The 9,442-nt window shown below is 42.6% G+C and overlaps 1 long non-coding RNA gene across 3 annotated transcripts; it reads left to right on the forward strand.

Annotated features, from left to right (window-relative positions):
- The first annotated feature begins 5,430 nt into the window (after positions 1-5,430).
- LOC134439100 (uncharacterized) lies at positions 5,431-8,458 on the forward strand. 3 transcript variants are annotated; one of them, XR_010032709.1, is made up of 5 exons: positions 5,431-5,582; positions 6,323-6,419; positions 6,936-7,463; positions 7,734-7,824; positions 8,057-8,458. It is a non-coding gene; the product is annotated as an uncharacterized LOC134439100 (long non-coding RNA). The 3 variants fall into 3 exon arrangements; XR_010032710.1 differs by having other exon boundaries at positions 6,939-7,463; XR_010032711.1 differs by lacking the exons at positions 5,431-5,582; positions 6,323-6,419 and having other exon boundaries at positions 7,002-7,034; positions 7,351-7,463.
- The last annotated feature ends 984 nt before the right edge of the window (positions 8,459-9,442 follow it).

Below are 9,442 nucleotides of genomic sequence, written 5' to 3' on the forward strand. Positions count from 1 at the left end.
CAGCTGATATAAACTCTCCTGACCTTAACCTTAACGGAGCACAGTGGAAGTTGTCTAAACTATATTTCTCAACCTAACCTTTAACTGTCAGTTGCTTTGGTTAAAAGCGTCAGTAAATGTAATGTAATGTAATGTAATCTCTCCCCCACTTTCAGTTGCTGTTGAATGACCGTGCTGACCTCCAAGCTGAGCTATGGCAAGGCAGTGAACACATCAGTGGTAAGCTTCTCCATACACCTTCATTGTCTTTGTCCTCACCCATCGAAATTGTCAAGCTGTTTGCTCATTATTCAGTCCCTCCAGTTTTTCGCGATTCAGCAATCGCGTGGATTCATGCAAATTCAACGATATTCCGCATAATTTCACGATGCCGCGTAATTCCTGTAAAGCCGCATTTTTCCCGCAAAATTTCAACATTCTGTGGAGTTTATTGATTTATATTATCGTCAAAAAAATAAAAAATGTGACTACAATAGGCCTACCACCGGAGACGAAAACCAATACGAAGCATTTTTGTTAATATGTCACTGAAACATTGAAAAATAATTGCCTGCTATTTCGGAAGTCGCGACCCTCATCTCAGCTGTTCCGCGTCTCTCCTCCCCTCCCTCACAAATACACGCAGGCGTCAGTGCTGCACACTCATGACCTTTTTTTAACAGCAGTAGCCTACTTTTCAGTGCAATCCTGGGTGGAAAAAGTATTGTTGACCATTTATCCATGACGAAGAAGTGTATGCAGTCATGAAATAGTGGCGGTACTGTCGCACAGTAGCAAACATCTTACGTTAGGCTACATGTTTGCGGAACTTCTCCACGCTCCCCTGTCGCTTTCATGAGCATGCTACCCGACGGTCGTTGTCTGATCTTTTTTCAATGTTCGCTAATGTTTGTAATTTAAGGGTCTATGTCTATGCGTAGGCACAAGCCTTCTGATAACAATCACTGTAGCGCCGATCGCAAAGGTTTCGGAAGTGTGGAGTTTTGCAACTTGTTTCAGTCAAGGACACCGAGATAGGAAGTGAACGGCCCTTCCACGCTTTCACTGTGTTATTGCAATAAAGTCTTGCGAATCCATGCAACCATGCACACAACCATGTCAACAAGAGCGTGTATGCCATCACAACTTTGCATCAAGCAAATAATAGCCTATGCAACAGCTTGCAATACGAGCACGAGAGAGAGAGAGAGAGAGAGAGAGAGAGAGAGAGAGAGAGAGAGAGAGAGAGAGAGAGAGAGAGAGAGAGAGAGAGAGAGAGAGAGAGAAGAGAGAGAGAGGAGAGAGAGAAGAGAGAGAGAGAGAGAGAGAGAGAGAGAGAGAGAGAGAGAGAGAGAGAGAGAGAGACGCGTCTTCCAACAGGTGACATTGTAACGCTTGCATACAGCCTGGCTAGCCTACTGTACCCCGCGACGCTCTTCATTAGGCCTAGTGGTAGGCTATACCCACAAGTATTTTTTCATAACGCGCTGTCCCATTTTCCCCCGAAGTCGTTCTAAAATATCGACAGAGATTTATGAGTGTCGCGGCCATGTTTTTTTTTACACATTGGACGCACTGGCTAATAAGACGCTCTGACAGCTTTTGACAATATTTTATTATTCTATTATATAGGAAGTGTGTTTCTGAATCTCTCTCTCTTTTGTCTTAAGCCTGCTTAGACTGATTGTGGTTTTCAGTTAGGCCTACCAAAAAAACCCAGAAAGGGATGCAAAATCTTTGCAAAAAATGAGAAAATGCCGCAAAATCTTTGCAAAAAATGAGAAAATGCCGCCACAAAATCAGGCATTTTGACCGCAAAAATCACAAAATCCCAGTGCAAAATCCTGGAGGGACTGATTATTGCTGAGCATTGTATATTCCTCATAACTCATCGAGACGTGTTAATGCCAAAGCCCTTTTGAAAAGTAACATTTTGAAAAATACTTCAATAAACACAAAATATATCTCCACAATATGCACAGACTATGTTTAATGCAATATCTGTTTAACAGACAACATAAAACTAAGTTCTATATTAAAACTTTTATATTTTATATATTTCTAACTGTTCATTGTCAGAAATGTCTGATCTGCCAATGACACGGTTGCAACTCTGTGAATTTAGGCAAGTACACATAGTTGAGATCACCTGAGTTCAAACCGAGCATGAGAATGGGGAAGAAAAATTATTTAAATTACTTCCAACATGACATGGCTGTTGGTGCCAGAGGGTCTTGGTTGGGGTATTTCAGAAACAACTGATCTACTGGAATATTGAAGTTATTGTGATACACATAACTTACTAAAATCTTATTCTGTTCTCCAGGTTTTGGACCAACCAGCTCTCCAGCTGCATCACTGAATCGGTGGAACTGCACAAACTACAAGTCTGCTGTGCCTCATGCATACTCCCGGCCGACCACAGTGCAAGATTTAACTACTTATAACAAGGGACAACATGGCATCCCCCACATCCTTTCCCATGGTGTTGTCTCAATGTTTTTGAAGTATCTGGTTTGTGTGTGTGTTTAAGTTACTACTTCTGACCACGTACTATCAATAGGTGTCTTAACACTTCAGAGTAACAAGAAAAAATACATATCAGAGCAGGCCAAATTATAAGTAAAGTTCATAAAGGTTAGAGCAGGCTTCACCCAACATTTTTTCTCTTCTTTTAAGGGTGCTGACTAAAATATTGTAAAACTGAAAAATGAAAAAAGGTTGCATCATGCATAGGTTTCTTTATTACACAGACGCGTTTCGGCATTCTGCCTTCCTCATTGTAATAAAGAAACCTATGCATGGTGCAACCTTTTTTCATTTTTCAAATTATAAGTAGCACATTTACACCCTACTATAGTATCACAAGGGATTGGTGACTTTGGTGAATAAAATAGGAAGTAAGTATATTTCAGCCCTTAAGACTCAGAGAGAGAGGAATTAGTTAAATGCGATTTAATGAGAAGATAATTGACTATGCATTTAACAGAAGGTACACAGTCTTTGGCGTAGGTCCAATCATCAGCCCGGGTCTTCTTGCGCCAGTAGAGCCTGATGAAGCTGTGCAGCAGGAAGCGGACCTTTAACCCCGCAGACAGGTAGACTGGACCAACCTGGTGGTGGTGGGGATGGAGGAGGAGATTTTTAACCACCTGAACCTGCAACAGCAAGAGTTAGACATGTCACTATAAAGGGAAGTGGTGGTTGCTGCTTGGCTCTGCAAAATGCACATGTGGCATTCGAATCTTACTAGCAGAACTAGCGCTGGCTACTCTCCTCTAAATCAACACAAAATATCAAGTTATTGTGTGCCTTAATAAAGCAACATGTGCAAATGTTCAAGATGCCTTGCCTTGCATTTATTTTAATAACATGACTTTTCAAATCACAATTTTATGCAACAGTATGTATACATTTTATTTTTAAATGATTGAATGAATGAATGATAGCTTGAGTTGTGACTCCTTGCATTTTGTTTTAAAAACAATTAATTCTGTTAAACATTCTTACGCAAAGGACTTTTCCCTATTTGAATGTCATACAAAACTGAAATTAAACATTGAGTGTTTGCTCCTTATTTTTTGTTTTGTTTTGTTTTGTTTTAACTCAGCACGAGCCATTTGTTAAAGGTCTCACGGTTTCCCCTCTTTGAATGGTATACATTGTATAGTAGCAGTAGGATAACATTATCTGTAAGTTTTGACTGATACGCCCAACCCAAGAACAACGTGGACTGGAGCTAAGGTGGGTCGTCCAAAAAACAGAGTTCATGGTGTTAAAGAAAAAAGCAGAGGTTCATCAATTGGCTCAGATTTTTTTTCCCCATTGTTTTCATGGTCCTCTATAAACACATACGTGGGGGAGGGGAATGTGTTGTAGTTAGGGGATTGACACTATTTCACCTCTGAGCGCACTGTTTGATGAACTGCAGTCACTATATAGCAGGGGCGGGGAACTTTTTTTTCATTCAAAGGGCCGTTGAAGTCCTCCAAGGGCCTCATTATGAACACGAACCAGGATTTCCCCCGACCCCACCTTCTCTAAGACCGCCCCTTATATATAACTGAACTCTATTGCAAACATAATTGGTAAGAGTCCTTTACAAAATGTGTTATATTTCATGTGAAGCGGCATAACATTAAACTCATGTCGGTGGCTGGATAAAACAGACACAGGTTCCCCACCCCTGCTGAAGGCTACAGAATGTATTGAACAAGCTTGCTATTGAAAATTAGAAATTAAAATGTTGGCTGAGCATGGAGCAGCAAACTAGGCTGTGCAATTTGCCACAAGCCATGACGTGAATTCCATTGCCATAGTAGGCTACTGAGTACTGAACATTGTTTTTTGTTGTTGTTGTTGTTTAACAGTGGTTCCTTCCAGAAGCTGCATGACATTTGGTAGGGCCTATGGCTTGACCAACTCGGCAATGCAATACATGCTATTATCTATGGAAGTGCTAGCTGAAGCAATTGTAGCCTCCCCCCATGTCAGTATCAATGACGTCTGGGGGTCTCTTCTATGACTAGTCCGGTAAGGGCACTGGACCACCTTCTTGCCCATATGAGCAAGTAACAAGAATGAAATGCCGACATGGCACCCACACCTCCCTTGACATTGCTATTATAATGGAGCAGCAAACTAGCGGCGCAGCAGCCTCCGGTGTGTAGGTATTATTACTATTAATGTCACCCGGGGGCTGTTTTATGCGCTCAAAGGCGTTGAGCTTGTTTGAAAAATAGCCGATTTAACACACTACTTTCACAACATACAGTTAAAAGGTGCATGGACACACAGGAGCAGGGCTCTAAATTAACTTTTTTCATCACTAGCCAAATGGCTATGTTAATCTTACTAGCCAAACATACACTGAATAATGGGTCAAAGTGACTAGTAAGTTGGTCATTTCTACCAGCCAAACCGAATTTTCACCAGCATTTGGCTGGTTGGCTGGTGTTAATTTAGAGCCCAGCACAGGAGACATGCAGGACGCTGTTGCTGGCTATGTGTGTGACAGACATGATACCATTTGAGAAACTCACGATAAAAGTAGGCTACCAGACGTCCCCTATCTGTAAAAACCACAGACCGTATTGGATTAAACTATCAAATGTTGAACTTTATACTGAGCACTCAAAGGGACAGGAGGTAAAACCGTTCGGCTAAACGCACCTGATTATGTGACTCCATTTCAATCCTGCCATGAAACTGTCAGAAAACGCGTTCTGTGAGGAGGGGGGGGGGGGGGTGGCCAATCAGAAGTGCGTAGTTTCCAGACTCTGGTGGTTTCCATCGAAGTCCTCGCGAAACACTGATTGGCTTGGCAATAAGCGATGTTTTGATTGGCTCTCGCCATATGACCCCACCCCCACGTGAAAACCGGCTCAAAATTCGTACATCTGTGAAAAAAGTTTCACAGCCGTGTGCTCGCAGCTCCGAACCAGAGTCATGAATAGGAAAGAGTTGTGTATATCCCATTGGCATACGTGGGCAAGGGGCGGGGTCTATTTTCCGTGTCATGGCTCCTCCCTGTAGACTTCAAGAAGTTCCATATCCGGAAGTGGGCTCCGTAGACTTTCGTTTGACTGTCGACACCTTTCTCGGTAAGTTGATAAATGGGAGAACAAATCGAAATGTTTTCTGTGTTTCAGTATCCGTTGTCTAAAGTATAGCCTTCAATTATGTAATTGCATGTGGTTTGCATGAAAATTGCGATGTCGATGTTAAAGACGAACGCTGTTTAGGAATGAATAACCACTTCTGGTAGCTTAAGTTAGCATAGCGGCTTGGCTCCTGTCCAACTTCACAAGTGGCTACGTTACAATCCTATACAATGCGCTACTATCTGTATCATAAACGACTGTGTTTTCTACCTCCCACATTCATATAACGCCATATTACCCGTGTACATTCGTGGTTTGATATTCCCAGCTATTTGAATGCATGTAGCTGCATGTGGTTAGCGTAGCGAGTAAGCATTTACGTGTGGATGTGTTGGCTAGCTACAAAAAATACAATTGAGTCCCGAATATTAAAGTACTGAAGTTGATGACCCCAGGTATTTCAGAAACCGAGAAATATATATTTCTGTTGAGTAAACCATGGATGTTTGCTGAACAGTTTGCTGAACAGTTTTGAAGTTGGCTAGTCGAACTACTATGCACAGTCCGTAGCCAGATGTGCACCGCATTGACAATGCGCCGTATACCTGTATTTCTCCTTTTAGCTCTGTGAAATCAAATAGTTTCTGATTGATTTGAATGGGTGGTGGATTAATGTCTATTTTTTTTGTCTGCCAGTCTATCACTCCTCTATCACTCATCTGTTTTGTGTGTTTGATTAGGGACTTTGGTTCGGCATACACTGCTGGCTGTACCTATTGTTGTCATTACTACCATGTGGGACACAGTAAGATGCGTAAGATGCCTTGTGAATCTAAGGTAATTATTGTATTGAAATTGACACGACATATATACCAGTATATGTGAATAGTCTGGTACTATATGTTTGTAGTTCATATGTGTAGGTCCAAACTCCATGACAGCTGATGAGGTATTGAAGGCACAACTGTAATATTTATTTCAAAGCAATTGAGGTTCAAGTAATATGTAATGTAGTAATGTAGGGAAGTGTGAAGGCATATTTGGCATTAATTTATAGGCAGGTGTTTAAATGGAACAGAGAAAGTAACCATTGAATTGCATTGTAGGACATTCCTAAATATCAATCATAACCGAATCGTTGCTGAAGAAATCGTTTTTCAAATCAAATCGGCATGAATGCTCTGATTTATACCCCTAGTCATGACTAGAAGAAAATAAAGACAAAAACACATTGACAATTTGTCAACGGTTTATTCTCCCTGTTTGACATGTTCATGCTGTGTCTTGAGGTTTTTTGTGTGTTTGTTTTTTGTTTTTTTTTGTTTTTTGCTATTGGTGGGGACTGCTATTGAGGAGGCTGCCGTGGCTGGAGGATGCTGTCGAAGGTGTAGGAGACTGCCGTGGCTGGAGGAGGCTGGAGGAGGCTGCCGAAGGTGGAGGAGGCTGCCGAAGGTGGAGGAGGCTGCCGTGGCTGGAGGTGGAGGTGGAGGAGGCTGCCGAAGGTGGAGGAGGCTGCCGAAGGAAGAAGCTTCCGTAGGTGGAGGAGGCTGCCGTGGCTGGAGGAGGAGGAGGCTGCCGAGGCTGGAGGAGGCTGCTGTAGCTGGCGGAGGCTGGAGGAGGAGGAGGCTGCCGTAGGTGGAGGAGGAGAAGGAGGCTGCCGTAGGTGTAGCTGGAGGAGGCTGCCGTAGCTGGAGGAGGCTGCCGTAGCTGGAGGAGGCTGCCGAAGGTGGAGGAGGCCGTGGCTGGAGGAGGCTGGAGGCTGCCGAAGGTGGAGGAGGCTGCCGAAGGTGGAGAAGGCTGCTGAAGGAAGAGGCTTCTGTAGGTGGAGGAGGCTGCTGAAGGTGTAGGCAGAGACTTCTTCGCTTGGCTTTTGCTGCCCAGGTAAGCTTTATTGCTCAGCTGCTTTTCACTGAGGCACTTGCCCGCAATTCGTAGCCTCAGCCTAATGTATCTTCTCACCAACTTCCTCTTCACATCATGGCATGATGGTAGGCTGCTCCTTGTAGCCATGGCCTCCTCCTCCAACTGTTGCACAGTGCAGCTTGGTGTGTTGTTATTATTACTATGTGATTCTTTACTTCACTGATGACCCCTGAACAGATTGTCAGTGCCCTTCCTAACTTCATGTGTTTCTTTATTTCATTGCTCCAGCTGTGTCATATTCACTCATCATTGACTGATGACCCCTGAACAGATTTCCGGCCCTTCTTCATACACCTTGTCTTCCACCTTCACAGTCATGGTGTGTATATTGTTATTACAATGTGATTCTTCATTTCATTGCTCGTCTTCATACAGCTTGTCTCCCACCTTCATCTGGTTCTTCACTTAATTGCTCCAGGTGTACCATATTCACTGATAATGATATTTGTTGTTCATATACAGAAGCATAGACCCCTTTTACAGTTTTAATTTTCTGTCTATTTCAATGTTACACGTTGAGTATGACCGCTGCATGTCTGTGTTGTTGACAGGCACAACACTCAGGAGTGCTGTGAGTTGCATGACACCTGCAGAGGCTCCATACTACAGACTACTTCTACTCGGTACTACAGAAACCGGATCACTTGACAAGCCTGTGTCCTGTTTTGGCCTTCCACACTCTGTAGGATTGCATAGGCTCCATTTCTTCTCCCACATCACCATTCCAAAACAACTCCAGATGTTTCGTTTGTATTATGGCCAGTTTCTTTACATCTGTTACACTACCTGTGTTTTGCACCCAAAACTGGACTGCTCTATCTGTTTCTTGTTTTTTATCATTATCACTTGCATTGCTGTAAATATGTTCCATTAGCTCAGTTTTGCAACTATGAAGTGTACAGTTTTGTTGTTGTATTACTGTTACGCTGAGCAAAAAGAAACCTCAAACCTTACTCTTAAGCCTATGTGAATTCTTCATGCGTGTCGTGCTCTGTCAACAGTTTGATGCTTACAAAGCATTCCAAGTGTCTGTATGATGTTCTACCATTATGCTATGCCTTCACACAGTTAATAACAAAAGGTATACAGTATTAAAAATGCATATTCACACTAGGTTATTGTCTAACTTGGCACCATAGCAGTGAGCATCCAGTGTATTTCTGTGTTCAAAACATACATAAATACATTTTTTTTAAAAAAATTAATTGACCCACTCAAGTACTGGTTATACAGTTGTTGTCTTTTTTTAATTATAATTTATTTAGTCCACATGACAGATCCATGGCCCTGCTCCATGCCACTGATTCAGAGTCGTGTGTAGGGACTACACGTCTCTGCCCTGATCCTCTTCACTCTGCCTGCATGCAACGATGCATGTTTTTGGCAGGTCTGATGCAGCCTCATAAAGGCTAAAGCTGGCCTGCGTCTCACTGCTAGAGATCTATAGACATACAAGTGTATGTGATTAGTTTTTAACGAATTAATATTTGTAGTGTAAATAATGAACACAACGCTTTTGCGATTACAGTCAAAAGCTACCAAGAAAGTTAGCATCTCATAGGTAAGTGGCGGGCTCCTGGCTAAGCTAATGGTGATTTCCCTCAAAACGTGATAAAAACACACCAGTTCTACGACAGTAGCGTGTAAACAACACAGTATTTTATATCACCTAGATGTACTAGACGAATTACCTAAAAAAATGGGATGGATCCCGTTTGTGTGCATATTTATTCAATGCTTGCCGTAGAAAGGCTTATTCTGCTCAGTAGAAGTCAATGACGGCTCTCTGTTTGTTTAGAACTTTAGCGTGTCTACACATGACTCTGACAGCCACTAGGTGACTTTCCCGCCGAGATCAAAGGTAGGCGTAACTCTGTTTATCAATGGCTCTGCTCCGAACAGGAAGACGTTGGTAAAGCATGGCACAAGCCGTACGC

The sequence above is a fragment of the Engraulis encrasicolus genome, chromosome 22 (genome assembly GCF_034702125.1).
Source record: "Engraulis encrasicolus isolate BLACKSEA-1 chromosome 22, IST_EnEncr_1.0, whole genome shotgun sequence".
In the NCBI taxonomy this organism is placed as follows: domain Eukaryota; kingdom Metazoa; phylum Chordata; class Actinopteri; order Clupeiformes; family Engraulidae; genus Engraulis; species Engraulis encrasicolus.